The sequence below is a fragment of the Apteryx rowi genome, unplaced genomic scaffold (genome assembly GCF_003343035.1).
Source record: "Apteryx rowi isolate R43461 unplaced genomic scaffold, aptRow1 scaffold_1310, whole genome shotgun sequence".
NCBI classification, from domain to species: domain Eukaryota; kingdom Metazoa; phylum Chordata; class Aves; order Apterygiformes; family Apterygidae; genus Apteryx; species Apteryx rowi.
This window is the reverse complement of record NW_020447543.1, coordinates 54057-72688: the sequence shown is the minus strand read 5'-3', so window position 1 is coordinate 72688 and position 18632 is coordinate 54057. Positions and strand designations below refer to the sequence as shown.

At 38.6% G+C, this 18632-nt stretch overlaps 1 long non-coding RNA gene across 1 annotated transcript; it reads right to left on the bottom strand.

Annotated features, from left to right (window-relative positions):
* Positions 1-1195: 1195 nt before the first annotated feature.
* LOC112961365 lies at positions 1196-6925 on the bottom strand. The gene is made up of 3 exons (XR_003252002.1): positions 6845-6925; positions 4626-4686; positions 1196-1265 (listed from the first exon to the last, which is right to left on the bottom strand). It is a non-coding gene; the product is annotated as an uncharacterized LOC112961365 (long non-coding RNA).
* Positions 6926-18632: the final 11707 nt, after the last annotated feature.

Genomic DNA, 18632 nt, shown 5'->3' with positions numbered 1-18632 from the left:
GCATACGTAATAGTTTAAGTTGACCACAAACATGATTAATGTTGAATTAAAACTGTTCTCGTTTGAAAGGATTTCTTAGAAACATACACTTAGCATAGCTTTCATGTCATATGGCATGCCAAATTGGCATTTCCTTTTCACCTGTTTCAAAAGACTTGATCTGAACACCGACTTCTGCATGCATGATTTCTGCATTGATTTAGGCTCCTTCCATTGTCAGAATGACATCAAAAAATAAAATATTTGCATAGGAAGTCAAACAGTTTGCTCACTGCTACTAGTCCAGCATTCCACATAGCCCTCATTATCCACAAACCACATTGTCAGCTTTTCAGTAAAATGTAGCACCCACACCATGTTTTCAAATGTGCACATTAGAAACAGAATACAGGGAACACTGTCAATTTAGATTATTACTGCTGAGAATAAATGAATAAATATGCAGACATTTTGTCCAGGCACAAAGTGCCTTGAGAGCTGAGCTCTAAGATATTCAGGCATTTTAATGAGAAGTCTGCACTAAAGAGTCTTTTTTTTTCGAGCCCTCGACAGCAGCAGGCTAATGGTCTTCAACTTACTCCTTCTCCTAGTATTCAGAAGTACTAGGAAACAGTTACTTCAACCTTACTACAATTACATCATTATATTAAATTATAAAATTACATTGCATTTCAGTCTAATATAGTAATATTCATTGTTGTACTTTTAAATATGCAGCTCCTCTTTAATAGGTTAAAATATCTGACTTGAAAAAAGTGCATGTTTGAGTGGCATTTCCCAGTAATCTAACCTATTTTTCCTTAATATTATAATTTAATGATGGTCTCATTACCACTTACAATTTTTTTATGGAGAACAGAAAATGCATTAATCCTTCTCTGAAACTTTTTTCAGCCTTAAACTGTATTTGAATATACATTTTACAATATTTGTTTAATAAAAGGCTGCAGACTAGTATTAGGGGCCTTGTTAAGAAAATCATGCTTGCCGCGCACACAAATACAAGAATTAATTCTAATGTTATGCACATGACATGAGGGAGAGGGAGAGAGGGAGACCTGATCTGGGTTTTTCTTATTGTTGAGCAAGACATGTGCATGACACAGGAGAAAAAAGGACTGGACAAGTCTTTTAAAGAAAATAGCCAAAGCACTCTTGGTAACTTACGGAGTTTCTCAATATTTGGCAGTAAAGAACTCCAAGTTTGCAAATATTCTGCTCTAAAACCATCCATTGAAAAAAGGATAAGTGGTGGCAGATCAAACCTGCAACAAAACATGAGTTTGTCATCAGAAAGGAATTTGGAGAGTTGTAACTTTTGGGGAAAACTTGAACAACATTAAGAATTCTACTTTTAAAAGCAGAATCCACACTTCCCATAGGGTGAGATAAAGAAATAGTTCAGTTTTGAAAGCAAATACACAATCCTCCTGAGAAAACTACTGCAGCTATAAAATACAGAATACTCACTATATTTAGAATCCAGGAAAAGAAACTGTGTTTTGATTATCTTTTAATTACAAACATAAACTAGCATCCAAATTCAAGCCCAGAGGGTAGAACAGCCAAAGTATTTCTGTACAGAGTAACAGGTTGAATACCATCTCTTTGGGCACAGCTGACAAGGACTTTAAAAGTATAGTGGTCGCCCAGCAGGCAGTTATGCTCCATTGGCCTCAATACTGAGGAAAGAAATCTCTTTGCGATGTCAGGTTTGTGCTGATCCCTTAACACATTCCTTTGTGAAGATGTTATTAAGCAGTCCAAGTTCTGTGTGCACTAAAACTTTCAAGTTTCCCAGTTCTCACTGAGCTAGAGAATATTCTTATCTTGAGGCCACTGACAAACTGAACTCATCAAAACTACAAAGACAGTGTCACTGCCAGCATCAAGCTTTCAGTCAGTTTTTATGTAAAGAGGCAAGGATAAGAGCCTCAGATCTGAGTGCCTCCTGTAAATACAGTAGTTATTATAAACTGTGCACAAACTAAAACTGATCTCTAGAACAGTGTTTAAATTCTTATTATAAAAAAACTAATTAGAAGGCACTAGCTGTGAAAATAAACTTCTAAGTTACTAAGTGTACTCCTTAACCAAACCAATAAGACAGCTAAAGAAAAAACACATTAGCAGATATAAAGTGCTATAGCACTTTTCTTCATAAAATCAAGTGATAAAATCAGTAGTATCAAGTCATCTAGTCTTGAAATTGTCTTATTGCTAACCATCATTATATATTCTAAAGTGTCCCTAGAAAATTATAAATCTTACAATGAAATGAAAAATTTAGTTTGAAGTAGGTTTCATTATACATAGCACATAAATAAAAAAATCTATTTGTAATTTATAGGAAGAAAGAAAGAAAGTGTAGAAAAATTCAGGACCGAACAACAATTGGTTAAATGCAGTTACTGATAACTGATCCCTCACAATTTTTGGAGTAATGCTGAAGTGATTTGGAGTGATTACTATAAAAAACATTGTATGTATGTTCACATCAGGCAATAATGACCATCCCAGTTTGTTTCTCACGCACTTCTCACGCACTTCTCATGTCTTCCAAAAACACTGAAGAAGTACACCAGCCAAGTACACCCTTTAAAAACAGTTTGTATAAAACAGATTCCTGATTTGAATCTGAAACTAAACAGAGCTTTATATAGCAATGCTGTTTTCAGAGAATGGCACTTAAAGAAGCACTCATCGACCAGTTTCAAAGCTTTAGACTATGAATCTGTGTTAACTCAGCAAGTTATTTGTTAACCTAAGAAGCCTATTTTCATACGTATGTTGGCAGTTGCATGCAGGAACCTGTGAACTTTGGAAAGAGACCACACTACTAAAGGTACCCTTGTTATAAATGAGGCTAAATTGGCAGTAATTTAGATAACATAATGGGTAACATCACAGATAACATAGTTGAACCAGAAATTAATCCATTATACTTTGAGAACAACTTTTAAACTATGTTTTTGCCTAGCCACTATCTATGATTCTGCAATACTGCACAGACAGTGAAATATCTACAGACAAACATCAGAATTTCAATATTCCAGGTTTTGCAGCTATGTGGCCACTTTCATGGCTTCTTCTGTCTCCAGTCCTTTAGAAGCTCTTTTTAACTAACTTTCTTCCCACACACTACTTCAGATTAAAAAAACCTGTTACTTAGATAAAGAATTGCAATCACAAATTCTAATAGTTATTAAAGCTTGCATAAGCTTTTGCAAGGTGATTGACCTGAGTTATCAGAGTTACTATACTGATGATAGAAAATGAACTATGAACAATTTGTGATACTTGAACCTTGAATTATATCTAAATATTTTTCCAGGTCTTCATAAACTGACTTTCAGTCTGGATTTGAACTCCTGCATTCTCCTCTAAACTGTAAATGATAACTGAATATGCAACAAAACAACCCAAGTTTTATAAAGAAAAGGTTATGCTAGCCATAATCACAGAATCACAGAATCGCAGAATGGTTGAGGTTGGAAGGGACCTCTGAAGATTGTCTAAGTCCAACCCCCCTGCTCTAGCAGGGTCACCTAGAGCATGTTGCACAGGATCGYGTCCAGGCGGGTTTTGAATATCTCCAGAGAAGGAGACTCCACMACCTCTCTGGGMAACSTSYTCCAGTGCTCTGTCACCCTCACAGTGAARAAGTTTTTCCTCATGTTCAGATGGAACTTCCTGTGTTCCAGTTTGCGCCCGTTGCCTCGCGTCCTGTCGCTGGGCACCACTGAAAAGAGTCTGGTCCCATCCTCTTGACACCCTCCCTTTAAATATTTGTATACGTTGATAAGATCCCCCCTCAGTCTTCTCTTCTCTAGGCTAAACAGGCCCAGTGCTCTCAGCCTTTCCTCATAWGASAGATGYTCCAGTCCCCTAATCATCTKTGTAGCCCTTCGCTGGACTYGCTCCAGTAGTGCCACATCCCTCTTGTACTGGGGAGCCYRGAACTGGACGCAGTACTCCAGATGKGGCCTCMCCAGGGCYGAGTAGAGGGGGAGGATCACCTCCCTCCACCTGCTGGCAACACTCTTCCTGATGCACCCCAGGATCCCATTGGCCTTCTTGGCCACAAGGGCACATTGCTGCCTCATGCTTAACTTGGTGTCCACCAGCACTCCCAGGTCCTTCTCGGCAGAGCTGCTTTCCAGCAGGTCAACCCCCAACCTGTACTGGTGCAGGGGGTTATTCCTCCCTAGGTGCAGGAGCCTGCACTTGCCTTTGTTGAACTTCATGAGGTTCCTCTCTGCCCACCTCTCCAGCCTGTCCAGGTCCCCCTGAATGGCAGCACAGCCCTCTGGCGTATCCGCCACTCCTCCCAGTTTTGGATCATCAGCAAACTTGCTGAGGGTGCACTCTGTCCCTTCATCCAGGTCACTGATGAAGAAGTTGAACAAGACTGGACCCAGTACTGACCCCTGGRGGACACCGCTAGCTACAGGCCTCCAACTAGACTGCACCACTGATAATCTGCATGTATAGAATATTCCCCAGGGCAGGAAGATAATTCTCAGTAGATATGAAATCTCACAAAGACCTACTTCAGCCCACTAGAGTTTTTCTGACTATCACAATATTTTTAGCTATTAAGAAGACAGAATTATTTATCCTACCCATCTGGACACTGAGGAGTTTCAAGTGATACACATGGTTCTTCTACCCAAGGTGTTTCACCTGAAAAAGACAAAAGAAAATACTGAGTCATCATTAAAAATTTAATACAAACAACAAAAGTTTCCTGGTTGATCTTTTTAGAGCTCTTCTTGATATTCGTCCAGCTTTAATACAGAATGATGGAAAATTAGGGCTAAAAATAACTTTGAGAAATTATTTAATGCAACCTATTAGCCCATAAAACACTGAAAGGGCTAATGCTTGCAAAAATTAAAAACAAAACACACATGTTATGCAAACAATCAAACAAACAAAACGGGGGAAAACATGACTGTGAAAGCTTAGTGTAGGTTTTATCTGGCTTTAAATGAAATACATTTAAACTGTGTTCTGTCCACACTGTATTATTGCCTTCTATTTTTGCTGCTACTCCAATGTATTTGGAGATAATGGCCAGGTCTCCCTTTAGCCTTTTTTTTTTTTCTTTTCTTAGAAACTCCTTCAATCTTTCTTTGTTGACCGTGGCTTCTAGATTTCAAATAATTCTTTCTGTTCTCCTACGAATACTCTCCACATGCTTCACAGCTATACTCATTTATGGTAATGATCTGCCAATCTCTTTAGAAGAAATAAGGGAGATCAATAAGAGAAGGAAGAAGGAAGTCATGAAAGAAAAGGAAAAAATACACAGAAAAGAGAGGAAGCAGYGACTGTTAAAGTTCTCAGCTCCTCACAGAAAGCTTCTCTCCCAATAAGCAGCCAAAGGCAGGCAGGGATGTACAGTAGCCTTAACTACAAGGTCATAGCTCTGTGCTCAAATAATTTAGCACCTAGTCAAACTCTTCCTTGAGTGTTTTTAGCTTTCATTTGCATTTAGATGAAAAATGTAATATTGCAGAAGGTGCCYTAAATCTCTGCCACATCACAATGTGAAGGAATTCCGTTAACRGATACAATGTTTTCTGTAACCAGTATACTGCTTATACACCATACCTGTAAATCTGATTTTAACAATAACATTCTTTATCTATTAGCCAGAGTCTGCATGAAACAATCAGCCAAGAAAAAAGACATTGAGATATAAGTAAAACATTCCACCAATTTCTCACAAATGTACCATGTAATTCCTTACCCACCTTCTCTGTATACTCTGAAATTCTAATTAKTTATAATTAAATCCATAGATTCTTAACTGCCTCAGAAAGATGATTTGAAAAGCCTAGGCATAGATCTGGATTCAGATTTCAAGCTTTGTTATTACTTATTTGGGTCAAATAAAAATCCTAGAACTTACTAGCAACAAATACCAGTTTGGGATTTTTTTAATTACTATTTAAATTTCTGTAGCTAGGATATCTTTATAATCTAAAAGATCCTTTCAGCAGTTCAAAGTTAAAGATGTTCAGTACACTTTTCATTTTTTGACTGGTGCATCTTTAGTAATGAAGACTTAAATGAAGTAATTGCTTTAAACCAGGAAAGATGTTACGTATCTCTGTCTATTTAGTCTGTGCCTTTTCTCAAGAAGGAAGCAGTAGGATGTGACATGTGGTGGTAAACCCAGAGGTAGGATACTGTAAGAGCAGAAAAGAACTACTACCGTCAGCAAAATAAAAACACCTATGGGACAACTGGTAGAAGCCTGTGTTTTCAGAGGTAAAGGATCAAGGGATATGTCCTCAGGGAGTACCCAGTGTGTACAATACACCAGATGATGTTTTCTTCAGCTCATAGTTTCGTCACTTTACACAATATGCTTAATATACATAAAATTCATATTTAATAATGAAACGCAATCTGAAAATGAGTTTATAATAAAATGGATGGGAAAGTTTAAATTAGGGAAGATTATGATAATATGTACTTGGGACTGCAAGGCGTTTGAAGCAGGAACCATAACTCCATCTTTTTTTGAAAAAAAAAAAATTGGATACTGCTGAAATATTAAAAACATTGTGTCTTTCTTATGAATGTCAAACATCCCACATTTTTCTCCAGAAATCCTCTTCTTCCGAGTCAAAAATACCAAAAGCTTTACCTTAAAACATCTTCATCTTCTAAAACTTCATTATACAGATAAGAATCTAAATGTAAGAAACAAATGCATCTACCTTCATTTTTGCCATGCTTTCCCATCTATTTATTTCAAAGGAAAAAATATATATGAATCTTTACCAATGTAAATATCCATTTAATATCACATCAACTTTTGATTTACCTTTGCAAACACTTTTGTAGTCCACGCAACAGTCTTTTTTCTGCAAACAGTCATCAGAACAAGAACAATAACTTCCTGCTAACCGTGTCTCACCACAACGGAAATTAGTGCATCTCCAAGATCGGGCTGAAAAATTATTAGAAGAGAAAGATTATAGTTCAGTTCACAGAACCTTACGTAAACTCCTTTATGTTGAAATGCCCCAAATAAGTAAAGAAAAAAACCCTGTTCCTGTTAAACTATTATTTTCACATCCTACTTGAATGGCCTCAGAAGTCTTATTTGAAAGGAAAACCCAACATTTCTTTCAACATGTAAAGCCTATTTTTGCTTCCATTGAATGGTAACGCAGAATCATAGAATAATTTTGTTTAGAAAGGCATTCTCAAGGTCATCTGGCTCAATGCTCTCCACCATTCCAGGAAGATCTGGAGAAAACCAAATCCATATGCCTTTAACAGAAGAGAAAAAGGAGGAAAGAGAACTTTTTTCCTGTTCTTATGCATGATCCCAGCAGAAAACAATCTAAGGGCTGAAGCAGGCAGAAAGCAATATGGATGAAGAAAACTCTGAGCAGCTGTCAAAAGAGCATAGAGACTAACTGGAAAAGAATCTAGACATGATGTAGAAACAGACACAYTTCCTGGAAGAACACTGCAACCTTCTGATGCCAATAATCTCACTCAGGGAATCATCATGTACTACACGTGTTGTGAATATACTTTATGGGAAATGGCCATAATTTTCTGAAAATAGAAAAAGTGGTGGCACAGAGGCATCATTTCAGACCTCTGGTCAAAGAAAACCTGTCGTTCCACTCACACTGATTCATAATTTTATCTGGGCCAGCAAATATGCACTGCAAATACTCTGGTTATCTGTGAAGGAGTTTGCCTTGCTGTGCTGTGCTGTGCTCTGTTGTGTCGTATTGTGCTCTATTGTGATGTGTGAAACCCACAAAAATTGAATGAATACTTTTACCTAAAAAGCATACATCTCTGTAACAAAAACATGGGGATATCACTTGAGAAAGACACGCAAGATTTCGTGTCCCGTCAAGTCACTAAATTATGGCCTTCTAACAACCTGAATGCAGTATCAACACCATTGCCCTCTTCCCTCCCCAAGTTGTTATGTGACATAGTCTTAAAAGTTTTTGTTTTTTTTAATGGCCACAAGGCTTTCTGTATATCTGTGTAACCAAGAGAATTTATCCTTTTCCTATTACTACCATGCAGAAAATATCTATACCAATGAGTACTGCCTGTCAGGGCACATACTTGGTTCCACGCAGGTGTCCTCATAATCCCAGCAGCAGTTTTGACGCTCCTTACATCCACTGTCACACTGGCAGCCTGACAGCTCTTTCTTAAATGGCTCATTACATTTGTGTCTGCAGCTGACTGTAAAGAAAATGCAGGAAGAAAAGTTTTGGCACTCAAGCTTAAAGATAATCCTATCCAGGCCAGGTCAAAACAACAAACATGGACACAGGCTACAGAGAGAAATGTACTGATTAATTTCCTATATCAATTTCCTGAGTCATTTTTCAATACAGTTACTAACACACAAGACAGATAAAGCAGATTGAAAGTTGTAGAAAGTTCTTTGAATGTTGAAGGTTCTGGGTTTTGTTTCCACTCTACCAGCCCAGAGCCTCTGGTGGGACAGTTTCTGCAGGACTTCTCCCAAGGACCCATGACACAGGGAGGCAATACTTGGGTGTCCCATTCTTTGAGCCTGGGAGGGGAAAACTGAGCATCCCCTGCTCATTCCTGGATCCAGGATTCCAAAAAGAAGAATGACTCCACTATGGACATTTCCCCTAAAGTATTTCTCCCACTTAGTCCTTATAATGTGCTTTAAAAATCTGCAGGTTTGGTTTTTTTGATCCAAAGAAAGAAAAGGGTTCAAATGAGGATCTCGTTTAGGAAATCAAGACATGCAGCTCCACACCACAGCTCTGACACCTTCATACAGCACAGAGGAGAGCTCTGGCTTTTGGGACATCTTAAGCCAGCTCTAGGACTCCAAATCCAGCCAGCTCCAAATCTCTAAGCATCACCTGAAGCTGCACAGGTAGCCACAACAAGCCTTGTGCCTGTATTTTATGTACTAGAGAAGAGTTGTTTGAACCACTCAAAGCATTTACATTTCCAGTTTTCTCATTCACACACACACACAATTATGTAGGGGTAGGTGTAACTACTCAGATTTGGTGGTGTAATTCTACTGTAGTTGAAATATGGTTCATATTTTTGCAAGGCATGTACTACCTAAAAAACCCAGTCTTTAATACCCACTCTGTATAACTCATGTTGAGTTAAAATGAGCATTTTTCAAACTAGCCAACTTGTTTCACATGTAGAAAGTTCTCACATTTTACCTTACTCTTTAAGTGCTTAAATCAATAATAATTGTCCAATATAAGAAAGCTTTACAAATAATTAAAATAACAAACAAATAGCTATAATGACTGTAGATGGACCTGACAAAAGAAAAATACAAATGGAAAAAACTATGGTATGTCTTCTACAAAATATATTGTTTATATAATTACAAGGTATTATATATAATAAAGTAACTCCTATCTTGAATTTCCTAATAACATTATTATAATGAAATTTCTAAAGTTGTTGTGAAGTAGCTTTAACACTTTTGGAAAGAGAAACAAGGCACTGTTTTAGGATACGTTTTTCACATATAGACTGTGAGTGTAGAGATTTTATGCAATCCAACTTGAAAAACACAAGAACTTTTAGTTTTCACAAAACACCTTGTTAAATTATAAAACAGCCTCTGCTGAAGGCTTTTGCTAGATCTAGCTAAAGTGAAATTTATACTGAAAGTATCATAAACATACCTTGCTCCTGGTCTCCACGGTTAAGTCCTAGTCCCAAACCTAGTCCCAGGGATATAACCACCAAAGCAACTAGCAGAACCTGTCACGCAGACACACAAAACTTACAGTTCATAACTGCAATAACCTGTTATCTTTATTAGAAATTAATTCTCTGATGATTATTTCTATGAGCTTCATCACCTTTAAAACATTGGAGACATTCTGAGCCTAAAGATAGGAGAGGCCTAAAACTAGTAATGTTGTGAACTGGCTATAAGCCAACACCTACATGCTCCCCTTTTAACCTATGGCTGGTCCCATGTAGTTATCAGGGAAGTCTTTGCTGAGGAAAAGATAGGAAGAAGTAATTATTTATTTACCTGTTGTGCAAATACTTAACCTGTGTAAACAGAAGGAACAACCTATCTTTCTCAAATCCAAACCCTTAAATTTAGCTTCCTTTCGCTTTCTAGAACACCAGGCTGTGATCCAAGCCATTTCCCTGATACAGTGTCTTTTCCTGAAATGCCTCAGGGATTTCTTAAGAGACTCAGTTGGATCAAGTGAATTTCTTCATCAAATTTTCATCCACAAGCCAGTTTCTCTTGATGATTAAGTCATTGCGTTAAGTGAGGTTAAAGGAAGTGAGAAAGAGACAAAAAGCACAGGGAAAGTCCATAAGAGAAAGTAAACCCYGTACCATTGTTTGGACTCACCAGCAGCTGGTCTGCGGACCCGACAACCCGCCCATCAGCGGGGACGCCCCTGATGCCAACTACCAGGGAGGACATGAATCATCCCGGCGCAGCTCAAGCACAGTGAGAACAATATGGGGAAAACTATACCGGAGGGGTGGCCCATAAGGACAAGGAAACGGTGAGAAAGGTCGTACTGTGCATCCATGGTTTAACAATCCAGGGAAAACTAAACCAGAGGGGTGGCCCACTGTAATGAAGCCACTTATCTGACATGACAGTGATAATAAGGAGCTGAGAAAATGTATGTATGGGTAGGATATAACCAAGTGCTCATATGCTGTTCTGTTCCTTTTGCCCACCTGGTTCTCAGCTCTCTGTGCACAGTTTGGCCATGGAGCAGCTCCAGACTGAGACACAGTCCAAGTGCACGTTATTTCTTCCCCAAAACCTGGGTAGATCTAGATACACAAGGTGAAGGTCAAAGTGTAGCACACTCCAACTAGCCCTCTAACAGGGATAATCAGGAGGTCTAATTGCGGGTCTGGTGTGACACATATCTTTTCTTCAGAGTAGATGCTGTTGGAGGGGCTCCTTCCAGATCCCATGCTTTCTCCTCCTGCTGCAACGCTCTGTGTGGCTGTGACTGAGAATTTCCTGCTTCTCCTTTGCTGCCCACCCTCTCCAGCTTCATGACACTGAATTTTTTGCAGGCAATACCAAATACCAGCCATCCCAAAGTTACTGCTTTTATCCTTTCTTTCTACCACCTTCACTTGCTTCCTGGTGATGCTCACTCCCTCGTTTTTGTACAGCAATCAGAGAGAAATACCCCCAAAGTAGGAATGGAAAGGGTGAGAGAACAGGGTAAGAGGGAGAGATGGAATAAGCATGAGTCGGAAGGAATTCCCAAAGAGGCAGAAAAGACAGGGTGAAGTCTCCAGACTGCAGGTGTGTAGGCATCAGTTTAACCCCATGCCCAGTCAACAAGAACTGAGAATTAGGGGTCACACCCGGGCTAGAACACCTGCCACTCTTTCTGGACAGAAGCTTTAACAGGATGCATAACATTACTAGGGAAACACAACAGTCTTTGTTCTCCTGAATGCAAATCCTCCCAATCACCATGGCATGTGGTCTTTGTCTTAAAGTTCACTATGGTTTTATCCTCCATTTTCATTAAAACTTACATTTGTAATTGAAATAAATAAATGATACTAGATTTAACATGTAGCCATTACAGCAGCCAAACATTCCTACTGCTGCAAGGCATCGGGGCACTGAGGTAAAAATTAAAAGTCATGTGTAACATATACAGATGAAATACTACACTTTATTATAACATTTTCACAAAAGCYCTTGATTTGGGGACATTCATCCTTAAGTTGAAATAACACTCACAGGGACTAGTTTAATTATCAGACTTCAGACAATTAACTTCATATCTAAATTCAGAATTATAGCTTCTTATTCAGAAAAAAAGTTGTTCCTTAAGCATATTCTCTCACTGTCCTCTGGAGGCCCTATTATATGATGTGAATACTCACTAAAACCACAATTCTCTGACTAAACTTTCAGGAAAAAGTTGCCTAGGAAACACTTTATGCATGTAGCTTATCAAAAAAGTGGATGAATGGTATAGAATATTAATAGTTGAAACTTCCAATACTGACATTTTGTTTTTTGTATAGGCAAGTATTTGAAAACCATTGCAATTGGAGGAATGAATATGTTTCAAGATACTTAAACTTCTCACTCTACTCCTCCAAGTCCCTCTTTGAAGTTTACTTTCCTTCATAATTCTGAATTTTTCTCACAGTTTCTCATGATTCATTCATTTTTCCTAAAGACTTAAGGAAAAATGTCTTTTGTGCTATATGAAATTGTTCTGATGACATAATGCTGAAAAGTCTTGCCTCTCTTTTTCACAGGGCTGTTTTCAAAATTAAGTTTTTAGTTTTTCCAAAATCAGTATTTGGCATTTTCTCTAAATTCCAATTCATAGATTCAAGAGCCTATGCAATATATATATATGTGTATATATATGTGGATACACACACACACACACATATACACATATACACACATATTTATTTTTAAATATTTGTTTCTTTTGTGGTCACAAAAATAAGCCTGAAGATGTGCATCATCTATACTGAAGGATTTAAAAAACATAACAAAAAACTACACTATTATTTACAAGGCATGACTTTTAAAGCATTGGGAACGGGGGAAAAAGCTGACACAAGATCGCTGAGATGTGGAGCTGACAATAACGGTTACTAGTCTTTCCCATACCTTGCTGTCTGAGTGTTTTTCACCAATGCCTTGTCTGCCTATTCTGTTTTGCTAATGACAAATCCCAAGACACAAAAAAATAAGCAAAAAAATGAATTGGGGCTGCTTTAGCCACAGAAACAGCTGATCTTGTTTTAAACAAATATATAAAATAAATAATTGAAGTACTCTATTTGCCATGCAAAAGAACTGTCAATTTATCACAGCGAAACAAAAGGTGCAGTTAATTGCCAGAAAAAAACAAGAGTTTTGACAGTGTTGAAACCACTGGATAAGCACAACAAGAACTTCAGAAATCTGCCAGTGAAGCTAGTGCATTCATGCTGTCAAACTTGAAGCATCAATCCCAAAACCATCCTGACTATCTATCATTCTATTAATACAATGAAACTAGTAAAAAATCTACAGATGTAAGAGTGTTAACACAGTATCTAGAATTCTGAAAGGATAAAGAAGACCAGCCTTGAACAGCCCCTACTTACAATACAGATGATCTTGTATTTCTGGAGGGTTTTTTTCTTGACATACTCTCCTGGCCATAAAGTCATTTCATCCAAATAGATGTTTTGATGCGTGACGATTTCGGGGTGAGACTGCATTTTGCTGAGCTCTCTTTCTCAGCTGTGGTTATGCTGTGTTCCTATGCCTCCTCAGCTGGGTTAGCCGTGACTGAGCTTCTGCTCCCGTTCAAAGTGTGTGTGCGTGTGTGTGTGTGTGTGTGTGTGTGAACTTTGTTCATGGGCTTCTAGAGAGATCATAGTTTTTAAATGATAGGTCTGCAGGAAGACAAAGTATCCAGGAGAATTCCTCTGCAAGGTCAAAGGTTGAAAAGCATTTCAGAGTCTGGGTGCAGGGAAACTGCGTTTAGATTGTTGTTTGCCAAATTCAAGATGAGGATGGTAATAGATAAACTCTAACCTTAGATTAGGAATAATAGTTGCTAAACAATAAAATGCAAAAAACAYACATGAAACTCAGCTCTTTGGTTAAAAGCTTGTCGTTTAGCACGTTATTTGTAATCTACAAAGGAAGTGTTAACAAAACCAATACGTAAGTAGATGGTTTCTTAACTCAAGTTCTGTATCAGTGCCACACCAATGTTTTGAGCTCCCTTCCTTTTTTTAGCCCCAGAGGATTCCTCCCCTTTAGTTTCAATCCATCTTTGTCATACACGCCTTTCAGCATGATACACTTCTTCCAGGAATGATAGATGTATTCCATAAAAAAAAAAACAGTATACTGCCAAATCATATTCAGTTAAAAAAAAAAAAGTTTTTGTTTAAGTACAATTTGAAATTTATTTGTCTTTCAATTTGGGTGTTAATGGGAGCGTTGTTTGTTATGAAAACATATTTTCACAGTCTACAGTTACCAGGTTTTGCAACTCTCAGCATAAACTGAGAGCAGATCTATTCACATGTTGATCTGATTCTGAAGTTGAGCACCACATGAGTTGTGATTTATAAAAAATTTATAAAACCAGCAAATTTGGCCTCTGAGAGCAAGAATCATCAGTGTGAGCACCCAGGGTACATTTCTGCTCCTACTGAACTCAAAGAAAATAATGTAGCAACTGGAACACGATTTGATGCCATATATTTAATTTGATTGCTCTTATCTAATTATCACTCTGCTCTCAGAAACATTTCTACCCTCAGCACGAATTTCTATGAATATTCCCATTGATAAAGTAAGAATATAAAACCTTATGAACATTGACTGAGACTCTAGACTTTTCTCTGCTTGAAGATTCCAGGCATCACACATGTTTAAGAATACTTTTTTTTCCAGCCACACCAAAAGACAATTCACACCAAAAAACAATCTGTAAGAGAATATTTAAGAGCAAAGAAAACAACACACTTAGAAGAAGGAAAGAATTATAAATCACACATTGTTTTTTCAGTTACTGAATTGTAAATTTAAGTGACTGCTCTGTGTACAGTCTGGCAAACGGTACAAATGGAGGTCTAGAGAACAGATGAACCCATTGCCCTACAGTCCAAATGGCAGTGCTCAATAAATTTGGTGCACCCAGAAACAGGAAAACTGTTTTGAAGAACACAGGCAAGACATCCCTGTCATATATATGTTAATCTGCAGTTTGGGGAAACAAGGAGAAAGACCTAGAGTTGCATTGTGTTGTAGCCAGTTTCAATTTTCACTATAATTACTCTTTTAAGCTACTAGACATAAATTAGAGCAACTGTGTTTGAAGACCATCGAGAACTAGACGGGCCTCAAATGCACTTTTCATCTTTCATGACTTCTCTTGAAGACCAAATTATTTTATTTCAGCAAAAATCCTGACTTAAAGACTTCATACATCTTACATTCCACAACAGTGTTTGAGGTCTGGTGTTTGAAGTCTGTGGTATCACAAAACAGCAGATGAAATTGCCATGTTCCATTTCTGCAACATGCAACTTAACACTCAGGAAACTATGGCAATTTTACTAAGAATCTAGCCCACACAGTTTTACCTGTGATTTATCTGCTGCTTTCACTTAATGTTTTAAGTATGGGTAGGATATGGCACAGTCCTGAAACAGGTATGGTCTGTACAGGTATGTTCTAGCAGTATTCAAATGGTTGGGTACCCTGTCTCATAGAAAATACTTACTGAAAACCTATTTTGCATCAGTTTCAACCAAAAGGAAAATTCAGAAGCTTGCATTTAAAATGCAGAGATCTTGGAAGGGCACTCAAGATGAACTGTTTTCATATCCAAAAAATGCCACATGGTCATATCTGATATTCTGAAACACACCAGTATGCTTTACTGTTGCCTACATATTAATTTTATTAATATAAAAGGTCAGAGTGATAATAAAATCATGTAATTAAAGTCTACTTAGATGCCAAAAATGAGGTGTTGGTTGTTGAATAAATGAATGCTAATTTTGTCTGGAAAAAGAAATGATAAGGTATTCCTTTTCCCTTATCATTCCTTTTTGTAAATAGTTTTACCTTGGACCAGCTCAAAAGTAGCATTAGCCACAGGAACATTTAAATTAAAGACTAATTTCAATAGTTGGAACAGATGAATAACTTGCTTGTTTTACTTGTATAACGATTGCATAATGTCGCTTGTCAGAATGTTTGCTCATTTTTTTTAAAAACATTTCGAAAGGTGCATTTTCTTTTCTGTCTCTGGATTAAGAGGGTCATTTCTTTCTCACACAAAAGTTTCTTGTTCTTTCTTGTTTGGTCAGGYTTAGGGCTTTATGTTATCTAATAAACACAGTTTGTCAGGGCTTCACCACTTGGCAGAGACACCTAAAAGTAATCTCAGTGCTTAAGATCTGTACTGTTTCTTCTCTTTGATATTCAGTTCCCTCAGGACAAAGCAGGACCATCATTACTTAGGTCTGACTTGCTGTAGAATTTCACGGCCTCAGCCCTACCTCAGTGACCAGATCCTTTGCCAAAGACAGGATCATATGCTGTTCAATTTTATTAAAATGAACCTGGTTAGATGAGGGGTTAATTTATTAGATAAATCACTATTGGTGCTTCATGGTAGACAGGAGTCAAGTCAAGACTGTCATGTGGTCTAGTTTTAAAACTTAAAATTTGGTATAGTAATTGGGCCAAGTTGTGGACTCTGGTTAAGGTTAGACCAATTCTCTTTGATCAAGGTAACCAGTTAGTATTGGTCTGGCATGGTAAATACAGTTTAGAATTAATGTAGGATAATGATCTTTATTCAAGGTAAAGTTGTATTAGGCACAAAGTTATGGCCAGATTGTGGCTTGGACATGTATTAGGGTTAGGTCAAGATTTGGAGCCTAAGGCATGGTTAAGAATGGTTGTAGTCTGTGAGTGTGACCTAGTACTAAGGCAGATGAATGTAATAGTAGACTGGTCCTCAAGATGAGACATAATGCTGTGTAAAACAACATCTTCAGGGCTCCAGTTCCATTATGAGTCATTTTTGGGAAAGGACTATGAGTTTGGCATAGAATTAGAGCGTATACTGCTCTGAATGTTGCTATTTTGATAAATAAAGATCCAGTTAGTCCAGTGTGAGCAAGTGCTGTGACTGGAAGTTGCAGTGACATTCAAGTGCATGTCAAATCTCATTGCAACACACTTTAAATAAGCACACAGTGACTAAAGGGAAAGATGGTTCTTAACAGAATAAATGTTTTTCTGTTAAAGCCAGCTGGCAACCCAATTATAAAAGTGATAGAAACAAGTGCAAAGGGACCTTCAATTAGATCCTTTCTCTGTTTCCAGTGATGATTCATTACATATATATGTAGGTAAATAATATACAGGTACATATTATTTGTTTCCCCACCTGGTATTTCCCATTCCTGACAATAATACACTGATTGATTCAAGTATGTATATTCCTACTGGCTACAACAGGCACCTCTACTAGCTGCTTAATTCCTGGTGCCACTCATATCAATTTCCTGAAAATTTTTATTTTTAAAATTTATTTATAACATCTCAGTGCTTACATTATCCGTTCTTCTAGGCCTGTTTATACAAAATCTGTTTATATTTAGAACAAATAATTTATCCAATTCAATGTAAGGTTTTCCTCTGTGGGTACATCCTGTTATTTTCCATTCAGTTCAAACCTGGAAATTTTAATTTCTCACTGCTCTAAGCCTTCAAGTATCAGCTAGGATTCAGGAAGATCAGTTCTCCTATAGATATAAGCCTGTATTTAGTTACCAGCACTAGCTGAATTTAGGTTCAGTGCTGTTTCAGGAAACTATGCCGTGAAATAATCATAGACAGAGAAGTCAGAAAATACAGTGTCAAAGAGCTACAAGATTTTAAAACTATTTTATTTTACATTTATTTTTAATCTAAAAAACAGTACATATATACAATGTATCATCACTTTCAAATAAATGCATTTTCAGTTTATTCTAACTTTCTAACTTGTTTTTATGGGAATAATTCCAATTTTATATTAATTACAGCAAACTATAGTCCCATAATAATGTAAGGGCTCCTTACTGTAAGGAAGAACCAGAATGTGTATTTTGTCAAATTATTCTAAAAACAAAGGCGGCTTTTTGGCAACTAGATGGCTTTACAATCCCCTCTTTCCCATTTCTTTTATTCCTCATACTCTTACCCTCTTTCTAGAATCTGCAAAGAATCAGAGAGGATAGAAAAGCGGGGGGTGGGGGGTGGGGATGCAGCCGCTGATCATACAAAAGGGAAGAAGCAGCAGTATATATGCCCACACCTTTCCTGTGACCCAGCCACTCGGCCTGCTGCTCTTTTCACTTCCTCAGCAGCTATGACGTCGCCGGTGTTTACAGTAATTTCTCTTTTGATGAAATGAAATGAAATGAAATGAAATGAAATGAAGCAAAGGGCATGGCTCACAAAGCCACGCTGGCCACTTCTCATACAGACCCAGTGCAAGGGTCCTGCCGTATGCAGTTCAAAGCCGTACTGAAGCCCCATCAGCGGCCTGGTGGGGGTCTGGTACGTTGGGCCCAGAGGAGGTTTAAGTTCGGGAAGTGAATTTAAAGAGTTTGGGCAGCCGGGGGCTGTTAGGAAAGCTGCTGGGGCAGCCGGTGTTGCAACGAAGATGGTGGCACCGGTTGGACCTGAAAAGCCGGTGCTGTCTGACGGGTTCGGCCGCCGCCTGCTGGCGCGGCGACAGGCCTCCGCACCGCTGCCCGGGACGCGGGCCCAGCACCGGCCAGCCCCGTCCGCACCATCTATGGCGCTCCCCGGGCCGGGGACAAGCCCCGCAGTCACCACGACGACGACGATGGCGGCGGCGGCGGCGCGGCCATGCCGCCAACGGCCGCGGGCGGCCGTTACCCTCCCTCGCGCCCCGCCCCGCCCCGCCCCGCCCCGCGCCTCAGAGCGGCAGGAGGCGGCGGCGCGGAACGCTTTCGCCCTCGGAACCGCCTAGCCGAGAGGTCGGTTTCCGGGGGCGGGTTCGGGCGCGGAGCTTCCGGCGCGG